General features: G+C 46.6%; 1 protein-coding gene across 1 annotated transcript in view; it reads left to right on the plus strand.

The window, feature by feature from the left end:
- The first annotated feature begins 18,193 nt into the window (after positions 1-18,193).
- The window catches only part of LOC116843883 (lachesin-like), an 80,382-nt gene continuing 79,261 nt past the window's right edge, over positions 18,194-19,314 (plus strand). The window contains exon 1 of the mRNA XM_032814765.1: positions 18,194-18,413. The gene's annotated coding sequence lies outside the window, so the exon portion shown is untranslated. The remainder of the gene's footprint in view (positions 18,414-19,314) is intronic.

The raw sequence follows: 19,314 nt of genomic DNA on the forward strand, positions 1-19,314 counted from the left end.
TTTTCTTTTGTTTTAATTTTGATTGACCGCAGGATGGGATCGTATCGCGAAAATTATGTCCTTCCGATCTACACCTGCGATGTACGCGATAATCCCACCAGCCCGATGTCGACGAATACAGCACGTCGGTCATGTACGGGGATGATCATTATAATTCTGTTAAATGACGAGCGTGTTAAGTGACGCTGACTCAGTTTTAATCATTGTCACGCGTACCTGCGCGATACACGGAACGCCCGGCCTGTGTTTCCGGTCGTTCGTTGATCGCATGTCGGATAAAACGCTGAAAAGTGTCCCGGCATGCTGAGGCTAGGTCCAAGTTCGCGGTTTACGTTCTTACGATCCGTTGCGCACCCCGAACTAACACGACGATATATTTTGATTACGGATGATTACAGTTCACGGGATTCTTTGTTTAATTAATATCGGAACGTGATTAATTAAACATAACGAACAGCGTCGTGGCGATGCGGGGAGTTAATCACGGATGACAAGGTCGACCGACGGACGGAAGAAAGGAATAAGCCGGATTATATTGCCGCACCGAGGATGGCAGTTTCTTAATTATTGAATCGACGTATATACACCGAGATATATCCACACGGATGTGCAGAATGTTTCGCGAGGCTCGCGCCATTCGTGACAATTTCCCACGCGAATTCAAAGTCCAAGCATCTCCTTTCAAATTAGCGGCAGCCTGAGGTAACGCGACTGATGTAATTAATTAATTACTCAACTGCCAAATCTTCATATACATATTTATATTGTTAGTTTTAAGAGAATATTAAGCGGAGGCCAAGTCTGTTGTTAATCGATAAAGGATTTCAACATAATTCTTTAATGATTTCTTAACGCGTCGTCAAATTCACCATCGCGAGAATTTCGCGATTGAGATAACGGCGCTCGAAAATGTCGAGCTTGTGTGCGACGCCCCCGTAAATTAGAGATACCCGGATTTTTATTTGGAGCCAGCGATCAGTCTTGAGACGTTACAGAAATATGTAGCCCCGTCGTATCCCTAAAACGGAGGCAGTTTCCGTTTTGGAAATGGCGCGTGTCGTTCACGGTTTTACGACACCGTGAGGAATCGGGTTAACGTCTGACACAATGCTCTCGGAGTTCCGATAGGATTTGTTTCACATCAGGACGGAGGAAGGACGGAAATTTATATCGTGATCTAGAAAAGAGAGACGTCTTCTTGTCCTCGCGGACGGGAGAGATCATCGGATCTCCGATAATTATTTCTTGCGTCCGTGATTAGCCAGAACCAAAGAACTGCGGCGGATACTCCGGGGAGGGATTAGGTAAGTCTGCCGCTAAGATATCTCAAATCCGCAAATTTCTGATTATATCATATTTGCATTTTCGCGAGGGATTACTTATTCGTTTATTGCCGCAAAGATTTTTCTACCATCTCGTCGTTCCTCTGTTGAGTTCTTTCTTGCTTTCCCCCATGTAAAATGGGATATATTTAAAGCATTACCCACAAACGTGGGTGGCGGCGATTACTTAAATTTCGCCGACTAAAACGAAAAGTTTCGTAACGAGGCGGGTCTTGAAAATTTTTAACTATTACTATAATGAAGTTACTGCAGCGAAGCCGCGGGCTCGAGTGTATCGGATAGCTTACATGCTTCCAATAACAACGAACTTTCGTTTCTGTGAGGCGCGGTAAAGCAGAAGTAATGGGCCCCGCAGGACTTCTTAAGGTAGCTTAAGGTTTATCACAGTCAAGTGAATATTTAACAACTTCCCAGGGAAAAAGCTTCTCAAAGTGCACGGCGCGCAAGCTGCAACGAAAGGATTCCGATTTGCTGCCATTACATTTACCTGATGCATTTTTCAACGCACCGAATTACGTCATATCCGCAGAATGTACCTCGCTTAAATAATTCCGCATGATAGATTTTCGAGTCGTCGAGAAAAAGAAGTAACACACGAAAAGAGTAACGATACATGGTGCAATGTTACTTGCGATATGATTGATTGTGCAGAAATTGTCGCGCAAAGACGATTTATAAAAATTGCTTTCAAATTTTCCTTCCATCCCGCTTCGTGCCGTTTTTTAATCAATAAACGTATTTTCTCGGCGATAATACGATACGTGTCAATACCAGCGCAGTCATCGTTTGACTTATAACTCGCTCCCGACCTGCGCGCGCTACCGACTGATACTTGTTTAAAGATAACCGCCCGCGTAAGGTGAGCTCAAAAACCGACGGTACATTTATCCGGCGAGCTGGCAGAGGAAGTGAGACACATTTTCGCGAGGAAAATGCGGCGCGGAGCCGTGTTCGAGCGAGAAATCACGGCGAGAGCCAGAATCAGTTCTTCCTCCCGAGCGGAGCCGAACCCGCCCCGATAACCGGTAATGTTTCCCCTAATTTTTTGAACGCAACCGAAGAACGGTCCAGAGATAACGCCGACGCCGCGGTCGGTCGGTTGGCCGAAATGACATACGCGACACGTCCTGCGGCTTACACCAGCAGCAGCAGCAGCCTCCCCGGTATAAGAACTCGCAAGATAGTTGGCCGCGTTCGTTCGTTCGTTCGTTCGTTCGTTCGTTCGTTCGTTCGCTCGCTCGCTCGCTCGGCCGCGGGCGCCGGCTCAATGTACCAGAGGAAATCGCTGACTTATGGCTGCGCCGGGGAGTCATACCTTTTTTCATAAACCCCCAGTCAACCCCAACCTCGCGACTCTTTTACATTGTACCCAGATTTCAGCGATTAATTTTCCCCATTGTGCCGTGGCGCGTCTCTCGGCAGTCAGCCCTCCTCTTCCTCCTCCTCCTCCTTCTGCTCCCCGTCCACCCCATCGCCCTTCCACCCTCGCCGTCCTCTGCTCCGTCTCTCTTGCCTCCACACAACCCTGCTTGCGACCGCGGCCCCGTTCCATCTCTCACCGACACATCCTCCATCGCCTCTTCACAGTCGCTCCCAGGCCGTACGGTCCGCATTGTCATTGGCAAACAGATCTCAATGGCGGTATTAAAAGTATCCGCTCTAATGGAACCCGCTATATTCGGCCCAACGAAAATTCCGCGCCGTGAGGAGGAAGTCGGCATTCGTCGGCAAACGCGCGCGGACCTTTCTACCTACGTAAGTATAATTGAACGTTATTGTATTGTGTCTCTGTCCTCGATCTATTTCTCTCTTCCGAACAATCGAAAACGAATGTAAAATATTTGGCGATTACTTGATGCACACACACAGGAAGCGAGTTTCCGGGGAGGGAGTTGCACGGCTACGGTGCCGTGTTATTTCGCGCAAAGCGCAACTCGCTCATTGATAGTCCTTCGCCACATTTTCAACATTACTCGCTCATTCCCGACGAAGAAGGAATGCGCCGTTGCTCTCGCAACTCCTTCCCTGGGGATTCTGCATCTTCTCTCTACAAATCCTAACTTTTTCGCGGCATTAAAGCGATCCGGACGTAAAACTAAACGGGAACAGTATCTTCTCTGTCTCTCTCTTTCTCTGCCTTTACTTCTCCTTTTCTCTCTCTCTCTTTCTCTCTCTCTCTCTCTCTCTCTCTCTCTCTCTCTCTCTCTCTCTCTCTCTTCCTTTCTGCCTTCCTCCTTCATCCTCGACTCTTTTTCTTCTTCACTTTTCTTGTCAAAAAAAGGCGAACAGCTTGAAAAGTGTGCCGTGACGGCGCTGCGACACACGGCCGTATCTCAACGGCGAGCATTTACAGCGTCGCCAAGTATTATTTCGGCGCGCGCGACTTGTTATACGGCACGGTGTTTATATTTTATATAAAACGCAGGGTAAACGTACGTACATATACGCTCACACCCGCGCACACGAGTACCTAGCACGTATAACGCGAGCGGACACGGGCGATTATGGCGGCTTATCGCCGCGGGGCGCAATACCGAGGTGTTCCATGACCGTAACCATTGTTTCCGCCCTCTTCGCCCTGGAGAACGTCCGGGCTATTGTTTAGATTTTTTCGCGGGGAATCGCGATGACCGCAATGCACGACGAGGACCCTCTCGACACGGCTCGTGATGCGCGACGAATAAAAAGCGAAGATCTAACCGCTGCTATCAGATAAGATCGAAAGTCCCCGACGTATATCTCGACACGGGGAAACTTCGCCGAGGAAAATTCGCCGTTGTTTCGCTTGTATTCCCCTAAATTACGATCGCTGCGCGTAGTTACCCTTACAAGTTTCCTCTCGCGTTAAAGAAGATGAGATGATAGGGGTGAGTCAGGGAGATACTTCTTTTTGGTCGGCAATGAAATATTAGGAAACATAACGTGACTACACGCGCGTTTATTCATAATAAATCAACGACTCCTTTTTTACATTGTAATTCCGCGAGAAGCAGAAATGTGTGGAGAGATTCGTTTGCGTTTATTCCGATGTGTTTTGAATTAAGTAGAAAGAATCGTTTGAAAGTGTTCAGCTTAATTATAACCGCGGATTAAACGTTAGGCAACGATGTTACATTTTAGTGCCGTGATATTTGTTCCGTGCTGATGCATGACGCAGCGAACATTTAGAACGCGATGCCGCGGTTTCGCCAAAAATAAACATCGCAGACAATCCTCCGTATAAAATGCAGTTTTTCGCGTGACAGTGATGCGACCTGCCGGTGAAAGGAAACCATCGCCGGCACGATATGCAAAGAGAAACCGTCAGCAAAACGATCTGTCAGTAACTCCATCCTTTTGAGGCATTCTGCCGGAGAATTCGCCATTAAACGACGAAGGGCGCGTTTCTGGCTTTAACGCTCTAGAAATTGCTCGGTACGTTCTGAACGCGGGAGTAATTTTAGGGGGGTCTCCGTGGGTGGGGAAAAAATAGAACGACGGATAAAATCAGCGTGATAGGGCAGAGAAGGAATTACGATGTCGTTAATTGATTGACACACGATGGTCCAATTTAAAGCGCCGGACGTCAGCGGTTAACGAAACGCGCATTTCCCAGCACAACGGTGAAATATACATTAACGAATGGCTCGGTTTTATCCCGGCGCGACGGTTATTCATCGGTCGGCCACTCATTACGGATTTTTATAAAAAGCACAGCGGGGATCAGGCAGCTTTGATCTCTCGCGAGATACATGTCACTCGTCTCGCATCAGCAACTCCATTGGCACCCCAATTTATTTCCCGCTACACGCCTGTGGGCGACTCCGTTTAAACGAACCCACCAAGACGACGCGCGGGGAACGATACTCTGGTTAAAAGTCGTAAACGCGCGGGATTTTATTTTCCAATTTCCCTGGTCCCGACGACAGATCCGCGTCGAGATGCGCCGAGAAACAAATAAAGGGATTCTCGATATATATCCGCGACGGATGTATACACGTATACATATGTCGCGATGAAACGATAAATGACGTAATTGCTGCCCGAGACTCCGTATTCCGCTGCATATGCACGATTACAGTCGGTGCCGCAGCGTCCGCGTGCAGGGACAGCACCGCTATAAAACCCGAAGGATCTTACCGAGATTGAGATCGTAATGTCGCCGAGGGCCGCGCCGATCGCGGTGACACGGGGAGTTTACATCCTCGCCGACGCGATGTGTCGCATACAAACATTCGTCACAGCTCGATATTTTTGCCCGCGCGACGTTAGCTGCTCGTTAATAAACGCGAGTAAAAGTCCTCCACGTACTGCATTGTTCGCCGGGAAACAACGTCTGATATCGTCCGAACAATTTCACACGCACCGACAAGTCTCAGGGCAGCCCCTTGTGTTACGAGAGCGCAGAAAGTCCGATTATCGTCAAGGATTTCATTTAGGGTCCCCTCACGCGACATAAACAGCGAGCACTGTAATTATAGCGAGTGTTACAATTGTTGCTTGGCTGTTGCCGGATTACCTCGACCAGTCGCCGCCATCGTCGTCGTCGTCTCGCAGTTCGCAACAACAGAGGCGGTAATGCTTGCCGTTGATATCGTCGCTCGCCCCCGCGGTACACGGCGCATCTATTAGAAGCTAACTCGACGGCGCACGGTCGCATGCACCGGCAGTTTGTTAATTAGGCGAGGCGATCCCCTTCTTACACATCGCCTCAAATCCTCAGAGTCCCGGGATGTCCCTTAACTCACCCCGACGCGGCCTGAGGCTCTTATGCAAACCGCACGAGTCCGAGCCGCCGCCGGCGGTGGCTGCGATGGCGACGGCGGAGTCGGCGGTGGCTTATTATGGCCGTTTGCCTGGCCGTTTAACAGCGTGTACCGAAAATTGTCGTAAACCCCCTCTGCTCGCTACCCTGTGAGAACGACTCTTGCGCGGGCGTACGCGCGCTCGTATACAATGCGCTGCGAGTCCGTAATAAAACGAATCCCCGAAATTACGCGCGGGACGACAAAGAGCTACCGGTCCTGGGTGAATTCTACATAGCAGCAGTAATAGACGGAGCGCGGCCAGACACGGAGAAAGCGCGAGGGACGCCATCGCGGTGGAATGATCATTGAAAAAAGATCTCTATTGTGGTTCGTCTGATGGGTGATTTTGGCGATTTGAAATAGGCGGCAAATTAGTTTGCAGAAGAGAAGTGTTTGGAGTTCGAAAAGAATAATAACGCTAAATATAATCTTCGGCTTTTTGCTGGCGAGCGGCCGAAAACTGCTAGACGGCTTGAGAATGAAGTTTCGCAAATTCTTAACGTCGTTCACTCGCGCGGCAATGTTGTAAGTAAATTATAAAAGCGGAAAGGGAAACTTTATTGCACAATCGGTTGCATCCGCCGTGTAATAAGAACGGAGTTTAAAGGAAAAAGTTGTGCTCGGCAGGGTAAAGTTCTTTATATCGCTCCGGTTGTGTAATATCGGCCGTTATAATTATGCGTTGCCGCTTTCAAAGGAGCCGTTTAATTACTACGATTAGGTATTATTTCCTGGATCTTGTTTCGTCTATACCGTGTTAACGAGCAAAGTATGAAGTGAGACGTGAAACTTCGCGGGCGCCGTGTGCTTCGGGGAGAAAGTTCGACGATCTTTCGCGACAATCGATACCTTACGCTCGATGTTCGAACAGTACTGCGAACGCGATAACATCATCATTTTCAGTGACCTGTGAGAGTAGGATTCGCACACTGTTGTGAATGTATATCGAGTTGTTTCGCGACAAGACCTCTTTGACAATTTCAAAGTTTTATCACACAAAGAGTCAGAGAAGATTTTTCATCAAAGCACACCTGGTGCGTTAGCGCGAAGGTGTAAGGTACTTTGCGAAAATCCGTATGAAAATTCCGCACTCATACACATACACCGTGTATGTGTTGTGTGTGTGTTGTGTGTGTGTTGTGTGTGTGCCAAGTCTTGTATTAATTTAGAGTCAAGCCTTCGTTGGCGCAAGTTTACGTTAAACGTTATCTTTCACTTTGCAACTTAAAATTTTTATTAAATATATATATATATATATAATAATTTATAATCACACTAGATTCTTCTCTCTACATTCTTCAGGTTGCAAATGCCGCTAGTAAACACATATGTAATATGGTCGAAAATAAGCCATATTAACAGAAATATACAGACGCCGGACATAATGAGCCAGACGCTGGATATTGATGATTAAATTATAGAAAGTTAATTGACGGTGTAAACATGCGCGGTGAAGATTTTTCCACGTCTTAACTTTGAATTCCAATTATTGTTTAATTAATTCTCCCTTCACAAAAACCCGCAATTATGCATTTCTTTTCATTCCTATTTCAGCGCGTGCGTTTACACTGTTATACAATATTACCGATTAAAACATTCGCGCTAATATTCAGTCCGCGGCTCTTATTGGTCTTATATTTCTCTGAAATATGATTATATTTCAAAAGAGTCTTTCGCGTGTAGTTTAGTCGAAAATAAATTAATCATTAGAGCATCCGTGGAGACACCTTGGCCAAGAGGAGCAACAGAGACGGCGATTTCGAGAAGCCGAAAGTGACGGCGACGCGAAAAGGGAAGACACGAGAGGGATAGGGCTCTGGTGGAAAGTTAAAATTCGCCAAAATAATATTTCGATGATATGCCGAACGGCGTCACAGCTGCGGCGCACGAGTAAAGGCGCCCGGACCCCGACGTCATACAAGATTGTTAAAGCTCAGAGCGGCCGGAGGCGGCGGCGATGGTGGTGGCGGCGTTGGCCGGGTCGGAGGACGGTATCGCGGAGGAAGGCGCGGAGGGAGGGCTAGTAGTGAAACAGCTGGCACATACTGGCGACAGCCCGCCCGTCACTAACTCAACCTGGATACACACGCGCCACGTGCACCAGATACAAACTTCATTGATGTTGGGCGAAAAGAAAGAACGAGACTTCCGGGATATAGTATAGTAGGCCTTGTAGGGCTGGAGGGGAAAGGGATACCGGTCTCTGTTGGATTTGCGAGCGTATGAGCGCGTATCCGCAGCAGCCGTGACTGCAAAAGCTGATAATTGCGATTCGGCAACGCTAGTCGCGAACACTAAATTTGACTGTCCTCCACGTGGAGGATTATCGAGAGATATCGAGAAGTCACGGTGCCAACGAGATCAAGGTAGTTAACATAGTTAACATTACTCTTCCTTTTGTACCTGATCATATACATGTCTCAAAGAAGCTTCACGGAGACACTCCACTCTCCCGAGTTCCTTCACCGACACCGCGACGTCATTAATTACTCCCGCTAAGGAAGCGCGTCCGACCAGACACCGGGGCTAGATTGACATCGGCGAGTCTTCGCTGTCAAGCTCTTGCTTATCAGAACCGCGATTTCCCGATGAAGGTGAATCTCACGACGTTGGAAGCGCGAGGTACGGGGGAAGGAAGGAGAGAGAGGGAGAGAGAGAGAGAGAGAGAGAAACTTATCAATAGTTTTATTAATATCTAGGTATCGAGGCAAAAGTTATCAATGCTCGTGCTATCGTTACCATTTCCGTCTCGCGTCATCAACCAGCAGTATAACGGTCGTCTTGTTATCTAATCTATTTCGCTATTACGTACAGAAGTGGGAAAGGACGTGAAAATCGGCGAGCGCTTCCAATCGCCGATGCGCTGAAACTCGATTTCACGGTAACCCGACGAAACAAAGCTTCGAACGTGTCCATCACCGCTGATCGTTGTACGCGAGAGCGCTAACACTCTTCGATTTTGTGCGTGTCGCTCTAGCTAGAGGTTTTGTCTCCTCTCCCTCTCTCACACTTTTTTCCGTTATTTGTTCTTCATCTTTTTTTTTTCGTTTTGTTTCGTTGCTCGAAACTCACCTTCGGGAACGTCGACGACGGTTGCGCGCGCGGCACGACGACGCCCGAGCGCGGGCCCGAGCGCGCGTCACAGCCCAACGAATTATCGTCATTTTTCGTCATTTGCCGTGTCCGTCGTTTACCCGCCGGAAAAGTCGTAAAATACATTGAAAAAAACGGCCCGCCGTAAACGCCGGAGAGAGCAGTCGCCACATGCAGCGCGTGTCACCTGCACGCTCTATGAAATCGCCAGCATCTACGAAACGCGCGTCATTCGACGGCGCATAATTCCGCGTGACGTCTGCTAATCAGCCTGATAAAGATTTAATCCTTTCGGAGAGCGAACATTAACGAATATTGATAGCGATTGTAACTTTTGCCTCCGAGAGAGAAAGAGAGAAAGAGAAGAGAGAGGAAGAAGAGAGAAAGAGCTTTCCGCGGACATTCGGGGTGACACCTCTTGTTTTAATACCGCGTTCGACGACGATGACAATGACAACGACGAAAGGACGCATACCATACATATTTTCGTTAATAATTTAATTCGTATCTTTTTGGTCGCACTTCATTCCCATAAAGGACGCCTTTACTTATTATTATAATAAGACGATGTCGCGGGAAAACTCGCAATTATATGCGCTTTACAATGTATGTGTTGTTTCAATTGTACGAAACATTAAATCGTGTCTTCGAGAATCCTGGACAATAGAAGCAACATTACGAAACAAAGAGGCCGCCACCTAGAGTAAGTTAATTTGCTCGTACAATATTCTGTTGCAGGATGTAGTTAATTAAAAGTTTGTATATCAGCACGCCGAGAGGTGTGCGATTGTGTATCTCTAAAAAGAGCGCGGCATAATCTACCGTGCGAATAAAAAGGAGTTAATTATCTGTCCGGGAGAATCCACATTTACTCGCGACGATTTAATATCCCATAGTTATATAAACTAATTAAAATCTTGTCACGTTAAGGAAGTAGCATGCGCGAAGTAGCGATATTAATTTCCTCAGTTGGTGCTCGCGCGCCCGCGCAACAGAGAGAGAGAGAGAGAAAGAGAGAGAGTGCACGAGAGAGCCTCCGCGCGCGCTTTTGTAGCAAAATTATATAAAAGTCAAGCGTGAGACGTAACTTCGTAATATTATGCCAGAATAAATTCAAAGACCAGAGAGATTAATTCGATACTGCGAGCACGGGCGATATCCCACGACTTGCGAGACGAAAGGACGAGTTTGTTAATTGTTATCGCAAGTTCATGAAGGATGCAATCAAATTTTGCGCGCGAAAAATTTTTTACTCACTGTTTAACACGTGGTACACAATACATTCTCCCGAGTGTGAAGAAAAGCGGTCGTTATCGCGTGTCCAATTCGCCATACTCGTTTGGAGCAACGTGAACGCTCCTACAAGAGAGTTCGCGACTTCCATCCGATTCATTCTTCGATTCTGACCGACCGTCGTTTGCTACCCGACAAGCCCATCTTCTTGCCCCGCGCGAACGATGTCGACATCGGTTGTTCCGCGCGGTATTGAGTTCCTTCCCACCAGGAAGCGGCGAGACCACGGCTACGTTGCGGAACAAGTGCGCCCCTTCTCTGCATTTCCGATCTCCGTCGTCGATGGGGTGCATTTTTCTTGGAGCTCTCCTATCCGTCTCTCGCGGTCGTGCTTTGCGAATTTCCCTGGGCGCGCGCGGACAGCGTATATCCGCCCCCGCACAGACTTGAACGTCCACTCACACACGCGCGCGCAAATGTTCACACGTAAGACACGCGCGCACATGCACACGGAGATTATTCGGGGTAACATCAAAGAAACTTTACAGCGAGGTCGGTGTCGCTTAACTCGTTGCCACAAGGCCGCATAGATGCGCTCCCGCTGCCGGTAATTGCTATAGTCCGCAGTTTTGAAGCATTGTACTACACACGTATCGCTACGCGCGAACTCGAATGGAAGCAAATGGAGTTTCGTCTCGAGGCGTGTCGAATCGACCGCCCGCGCGCGGTTTTCGCGGGTTCCGCTCTCTCGGTCCTCTTTTTTTCTCTCCCTCTATCTCTCTCCCCTTTACTCTCCGTCTGTCCCGACCAAATCTTTCTATCTCTCTCTCTTTCTCTCCCTCTCTCGCGCGCGCCGTTTACCGTCGATTAATCCGTCGCGATGCATTCCGCATTCGGCGTCGAGCAACGCCGCGACGAATTGATCGACGGAAAACGAATCTATCTACGTACTCGTCTACTGTATCCGAGCGACATTAATCCTCTGCGAACGATGGATTTTCCTCGCTCTTGCGCGCTAAAATTTATTCTCGACGAGTGACGCCGAGCAGAAGCATTTCTTATGATTCTGCACATTAAACAGGGTGTTTTTCGACCGCATCGAAAACTTTATTTATTAACAGCGCTTCACTGAGAAAAAAATGTACTTGTAACTATAGCTACATATAAGTTAAATAATTACTATAAATTATGATCAAGAAAATTATATTTTTTAACTAAGGCGACTGGAGGAAGATTTTCAGGCAATCTGATCTTCTAGTCCCCTTAAGAATAACAAAAATATATATGATTGGGGCCAAAAGAGACTAAAATCTTAATTAAATCGGCTATTTTTTTCTCTCCGATCGATTCGCAGTCAACTCTTTGTTGGCGCAAATTCGTGCAAGTGCCAGTTTATATTATCTCGCTAATTTCGAATAAAAATTTTTTGGCACAGTAAAGTTTCTCGCACCAAACGCCGATAACGATTTGCAAAAACCAACCGAGTAAATTTAGCGATAAATAATTTACGGTCAGGTAAGATGTAAATAGCCAGTAAAGTAATTCTGACGGCGAGAAGAAGCATATGGAGAATTTCGTCGCGCTTATTTTCCGATATCGCGCGCTGCATTTTGCATAATCATATAATCTACTGCCACGAACGCAGTGTCGTAATTTATCCGCGGCCATTATTATCCACAGCGCGACCCGGGTATCAGGAGGATGATAATTTAATTTACTGCCAATTCTCTGTTTCATACCTCTGCGTCGTTCGGAGTCGAGAGACAAAATACCGGCGTCGCATGAAAAGCGACGTTTATATTCGTTAATTGTTTGTGTTCACGGCGCGTTTATTATCAATTAATACTATTTGTTACGTCGGCTGTGATCTACAATTTGCCGGCCGTATAGTGTAAGCTCTACGAGAATGAAGCTGCGGAAAAGACAAGTGCTCGCTAAACATGGAAAATCAATTTTAACGATTCTCGCCACGTCGCTCATTCTCTACTTATGCCAGCTGGAATTTACGAGGATCTCAAAAGCGCGTTATTGCGTACTTAATCTGTTCGACTATGAGTCGATTCGCCTCTAGCGCATTATATACCGAGAGATCGCGCCGCGTCATGATACCCTTCTACCCGCATAGATATAGCTATGAGAGATGTAGCTCGCGTTCCTAATAGTCTAATGTATGCATGATCAAAGCTGCATATCCCAAGAAAACGTGATATCTTGCGCGCGTGTTGCGGCCGTACTAAGCTCGCGACAACGGTTAACGAGCGGAGCAACAGATAAATCGGGAAATGTCCGGGGCGATCGCGCGCGAGTCGTATTCTATTCTTGCGAGAAACTCGTCCCTTAACGATATCCTCGAATTAACACGCGATACAACCACACGCAGAATTGTGCACGTTGCGCATTCGGATAATTACACACACGAAACAATGGCGGGCGAACGGAGCATGCCGCAGTATCGAGACAAGTTAATTAGGTTGCCGCCGGCATCTAACTCGTCTAATGACGTGCAAGCCGTTACTCCCGTCATCCATCAAAAAGTAATTTTCACTGTCGCCTCGCGGTACTCGCCGACGAATGTCTTCAACTTTAGGGGTGATGGTTTCACCTCGGCATCTCCGAAGAAAGCCGCTTAACATTAACCGGACGAGTAACATTTTTAACTCCTCAGTGGTGATTGAAAATGACTGCGCGATTAAAAATGACTCTCCCTATGGCGGGTATTTTTCTTTTTTATTAAACATATCTAGATTTCTTTTCTATTTATTGCTATTTCCATTTTGGAAGATGGAATACGAAATATAACTAACTCGTACTTGCTATGAGTTGAAAAGAATACGATAGTTTGAGCAAGTTGAAAGGAATTTAATACTTTACCACGAAAGTTTCCGGGCACACCACTTAAGAGGTTAATCACTGTGACTTAATTTTTCTTTCAGTTTCTTTCTTCTCCATCTAGTTGTGAACACTTTGAAATTCAAAAGAACAATTCGAAACGAGGAAGCTTAATCAATCAACAATTTTGCCAAGAAGAAACCGACGTCAATCATTGTAATCAAAATATATCTCCGCGAAATTTACCCGAGTATGTGTTTGAACGTGAAACAATACATAAACACGGGAGAAAATAAAATTTTGTCTTAAAGTAAGAGAGGTAGGCAAGATAAAGATCGTCTTCATTTAAATATTCCCCGCACGAGTACGCCGCTATCGACGCGTAACATCCTGTATATAGGTCGATTACAGCCCTCATCGGCTATCGAGTTACGCGTGTGTTTGAACGTAAAAAATTTGGATCAATTAAGTTCTACGCACGCGAGAGCCTTTTATGAGCGGCGCTTTCAGAACGCAACGCGGGAATCCATACGATGTATAAATGATACGCGGCTAAAGCGCATGGAAGGATTTAGTGGGCAAAACAGTAGCACATTCAGTTAGTCGGTCGCGCTTCATTATGCATTAGTACGAGCTCGCTCAGTATGAGCCGCCTAATCGCGACCGTTCAGTTATTGAACCCGAGCAAATGCATTCTCTCTTCCCGAACGTGCTACAGACTCGCACGATTTTCGACAGTTACAATTTTGCTTGCTTGCCTCCCGCGCGTTCCATACTTGAGACTTAATAATCTTTATTCTGGCCCTCTGCTCTCTCTCCGCGGGATTATACATACACAATAAGGAATTCGAGAACCTCAAAAAATGCGAGGCATCGCACGTAATAACATAGATCCGCGGCACGTAATAACATAGAAGCATATTTTCTGTAATAACAGTGTATGCACGCATACCGATCGACCGATTCGCCGAGTTGTCGCTTATCGTAACAGGTGAAACGGACAGGTGAAACTACAAATAGCTATTACTTATTAATTACAGAATGCCGGAATAATCGCCCGATTCGACCATCATCGTACTCGGGAGAGGTTATTAATAACCAAATTCGTATGGTTTATTAGGTATTTACGACTATGATGCAGTCACAATTCGCGGTTGTATCGCAATTATCCAGCGCAAAGCTGTTATAATTTCCCGAAGTCTCCTATCGCGAAATAATCGGCGAGTAAAATTGAGAGCTATTTAATCCTTTCTGGTCACGAAATTATGTGCCTGTTTATACACTCCCCCGAGATGGTGCGAGTGCTATTTCGCGTAAAAGCAAGTGAAAATTAAATGTGAAAATAGGAAGCCACATACCAACAAAGACCGAAATCATTTTCGTGAGCAATTTGAGATCGCTAATAATCGGCTGTCGCGCGAAATAGAGCGTTAAATGACGTCACGATTGCCACCGCGTCAATTTTATATCCGCGTCAATCGTCCAATGTTGCTTTCGAGCTGGCTGCACGACGATTCGACGCATTCGCATACTTTACTCGGAATTAAAAATCTCTCCTCGCGTCTTAAGGAAGAGGATCGTTAAGGGAAATCATATTCTCCCTGTAGCGACTTGCGCCGGCTTTCTCGCCGGGGGCTCTTATGGTAATTATAGAGCCCTTCATGAACATAGCTGCCTCTTTATGAAATGTATTCTCAAGAAGTGGATCGGCCTGATCCTCTCTCGGCCCCCGTCACTTTTCCTCCTCTCAAGGAGAGGAGATACATCCTTGAAAGCGCGACCGTCTATTAATTTTCAGACGGCAGTGACACGGCCCTTAGCTGCGCGCGCTAACGCGATTACGACTTCCTGGATAATCAGAGCTGCTCGAGAGAAGGAATACGGAGATACACATCGAGTTCTCGTCCGGATACGAACTTGTCCAGGACTTCGTTTCCCTGACCGGACGAGAGAGAGAGAGAGAGAGAGAGATCTTCGTCGAGGCGCGTGGCTCTTTGAAACGAATCCTCTAGCGTTTCGTTTCTTACGCGCGCATACTCGTGCGGATTTTCGGAACAAGCCAATTTGGCTTTGTTTCATTTTTCATTTAGTCCACTCCTCCCCCCCTTTCTCGTCTTATCCCACCGCCGCAAACTCATTTTTCACTTAAGCCGTCGTCCGATCTATATCCGATCCGAAGCGAGGTGAGGCGATTTTCGCGAGCAAACGGGTTCTCGCTTTTTTCATAGATCACGTACGTTAGCCTGTCGAACGCCCCCTAAATAATAGCGGAGTTAATTCCGTTCTCGTGAGAGAAAAGCCGAAGGAGGAGACGGGCGATATCTGTGTGCACGTGGGTGTAAACTCTGCACACGTGTACGAACGCAATCCCACAAAATTACATAATTTTTAACTGTATTGTTTTTTGTGTTTCTGCGCGCCGGATGGTTCTTATGTTTTGCAAGCATATATATAGAGCGCGCATGCCGTGTCCACCGACTTTCCCTCGGCGTGTTACATGAAACGCGTGTACTCCACATCTTCGCATCGAGTAACATTCTTCATGTAGTAATCCAACGATACTCACTGAATATTTTTACGTGTCTCTAAAATCGAAATTCCCGCGTGCTGTCGTGTGCATCGAGACGCGCGACAATTCAGAGTGAAATTCAGTAAACAGTGACTTCCCGTCGGAGTCGACTTGCTCCATGAGGTTCGTCGTAAAGCAGTCATAAATTCAACGAGTATCACGAACGGTGCTCAAGAGGAAATGTAACACCGTTGTCGTCGCATCTTCGAACGAGGGAGGCCTTTGATACCTTCACCCTACCGTCATGGTAATCATGGAAACGCACCAAATCTCGCTATCCAATAGTAGATACCGGAGAACAATGCTCTCAGCATCGCAGCGATAAAGGTCGATTCAATTATCGTACTGGAGGACCTTCGCTCGTTGCGCTTCGCATCTACTTTTGTGCTTCACAATCCGGTTTATTTCTTAGATCGGCCACGGACCGTCGTTGCGACCAAATAAATGGAGAATGCGTGCGCTCGCGACGATGGTGTCACTTTGATTAATCAACGTGAGAAATGCGCGCGCGTCGACGTTTCGTCGTTATTATGATTGAATGTTGGAATTTGTTGAGTGCTTCAAAATTGAAAATCACGACCTTTCAGCTAGATAGTCAATCATCCTACTGACGGATCCTTTGACCAAGTCAACGATTCGTTTCAAATGGCAATTCAATGATATAATTTCATTACCTAGTAGCGGAATTTACCTCCACAGAAGCTTCAAATTTGAAGCGTTTAAACATCTCGACATTTAATATTCAAAATTGGAGTTGTAACATGCAATGACTTCTCAGCAAACTTTAACTGGATCGGCTTGAAATTCATTAATTATTCGTTAAAATCCGCGCCCGTTGCTAAAATTACAACAGAGCTTCCGGCGTGCAGATAAACAGTGATTTCTACAACCTCAATCTTTTAAAAAGATTGTGAAGGTGTATCTAAGAAATGTGTAAGTCACAAAATGTATATGTATACAAGTTATAAATAAGTCACTTCGCGGAAGAGACTCTCCTCTGCTAAAGGATAAAGTTAAATCATTCCTCACGCGGACATCGAGAAGCAAAACAGCGCACTGAAGTAATTCCTCAATTGTCACAGCTCGCGGCGAGAAGCTTTTCAAACTGTTCGTCCTTACTGACTCGTTTAACTGGAAAAGTTTTCTTCTGTCTTCTAATCTTTAAACAACAGATTCCTAAATCGATAAATTCTGCATTAAATCGCAATATAAACAGACACACAAATTGAAGAGACGTTCTATTTTTTTATTGTTCGTAAAAAAATTCTTTTGTATTTTGCGCTGATTGGATCTTACTAGTTACGTATAGCAAACTTATTCAGTATATATTTCAGTTGTTGCAATCCTCGTGGAATTTTTACCCCCCATCGTTCACCTTCCAACATGTCCGACGAAAGCGGCGATAGCGATCGAACTAAAATTAAAAAGTTTCCTCAGGAAATTAATATCAACGCCGCGTCTTTGCCTCCGAATAAAAGCTGCGCTCATCGATCAGCAAAACGACGTACAAACTTTTTCGGAAGCCCGAAAGATCTCGATAACAGCGTCGTGGCACGAACGGCCAAGGGCATAGTCGATAATGCATTCTGATCCAAAACGAGCCACGACTTGGAATACTAACGATATCACAATTTTATAGGAATGTTGGTACTCCCTTTTTGCCACAAAGTGTAGCATTCATGATATTAATACTTTGAGATCGTGGCATAATTCCAATTCCATTAATAATCAACTAAGATGCCGAGAGCGTCGATACTTTACTTAGAAATAGAAACCTTAAACGATGTCAGCGATATTCTAAAATAAAAAGTAGAACAATATGGGGATAAATTCGAGGTTTTTCATTAGCAGCTTATTTTCATATTCAGATCGGTATGGAGATCCTTATGTTCAAGTCAACACGTTGCCTCGAAGATGGATTTCGTAACGGGGCAAACATCCCAGCTGCGCGCCTAAAGATGTATAAAACGCGAGATTCGCTCGTATTGTCGATTTACCGTATTACCGATTGCTTGTCAGTCTCGCGCGCATCGATATTAATGCGCAGCGAGCTTCTCTCCACCTGCCTGCGGCAGAGAGGACGCGAATTGCCTCCTTCGTTCGTCTCGGGCCGGTGCAAATTACCGAAGCTTTTTATCCTTTGAAGCGGCAGTCGCGCGGTGGTGTGTCCTGCCGCCTTTGCGATTAAATCAGACTCGCGGCCGTGCCTCCTCCAGCTTCTCCCTCTCGCTTTCCCCCAAAGCTGGCGCTTTCTCGCGGCCTCGCGCTCGCGCTCGAGCGGCGCGAGCTTGCGCGCCTCGTCCTGCACCCGGAGGTCTCCTCCGCGGAGGAGGACCATCAGGATCCCGATCAGTTTAGCGGCGTCTCTCAGTCTGTACGGTCGCGTCCGTAACTCGCGTCCGAACCACGCCGAATCACGTGCGTCCTCGCAGAAAGGGTGAGAGAAATAAAAGGGACGGGCGATGTCGGCCTTACCGTCGACCCTCGAACGTGTCACCGCGACGTCGACGTCGAACCGACCCCGAGATGTGTGAAAGTCCTCCAGGATTACTGCTGCAGGTTTGCGAATTTTCTTATTCAAACCGGCGAGATCGACGGTGCGTTGTGAGAAATAAATTTTAATTTCGGAGGAACTGTACGCAGTACTCGGGCGGAAATTAATGCGGCGGCAATTGCGGCGTGGAACATCCGGAAGAGCTAGATGCTGCTTAAGTTATTCGTCACTTGTGTTAAGTTTCGCACGCAGCGCCTTGCAACTTTCCGCTTTTATAGTTTCAATTGTGGCGTGGGCCGACGAATTTCGCGCACCTTCGCGTGTCGAGCAAATCTTCCCGGTACGTGTTGCCGGCTGGGAAATCTTAATTCGCCCGAGGTCTTTGCGTTTGTTTTTACATTGCTGATACGAGAATACAGAGAGAATTTCACGCCCCTAAGCGCAAGTTTCGCTTAAGTTTTTGATTCACGCCGCCGACTTCTGAATTTTAATCCGGATGCAGTTGTAGTGACGTTTACTCTTACAAAGAAAGAAAGTTGGTCTCAATGCAACGGTGCATTCCCCTTGGTCTTTGAGCGGCCCATAAAGTGCGCCAAAGTTTCACGCGACCCTCTCGCCACGCGGTATCGCGAATTTTCATTCGGATCAGTCGCGATGATATTTGATCTCTCGTCCGGCTAGGTGGTTACTACTTTTCGTGCGAGCGACGTGAAGAATTTCGGAGCGGTCTCTCGGGATTAACGTTGCTGCGGGTTCGCGAATTTTAATTCCGCTTGGTTGCACCGAGGTTTGCCCGTGCAATGAGAGAAAGTTGCCTTTGAAGCGATCGTGTGTTGGCGCATTTGCATATTCGAATCGTGCTAAAGCCCTCCGGAATCACCATTTCGCGTTCGCTAATTTTATTTGGTAGAAACTTGCTAATGCTGTTTCCGCTCCAATAAAAAATTTATGAATTCGCACGCTTGT

The sequence above is a fragment of the Odontomachus brunneus genome, unplaced genomic scaffold, assembly GCF_010583005.1.
Source record: "Odontomachus brunneus isolate Ranch 3 - 2012 unplaced genomic scaffold, Obru_v1 Obru_scaffold_036, whole genome shotgun sequence".
NCBI lineage: Eukaryota > Metazoa > Arthropoda > Insecta > Hymenoptera > Formicidae > Odontomachus > Odontomachus brunneus.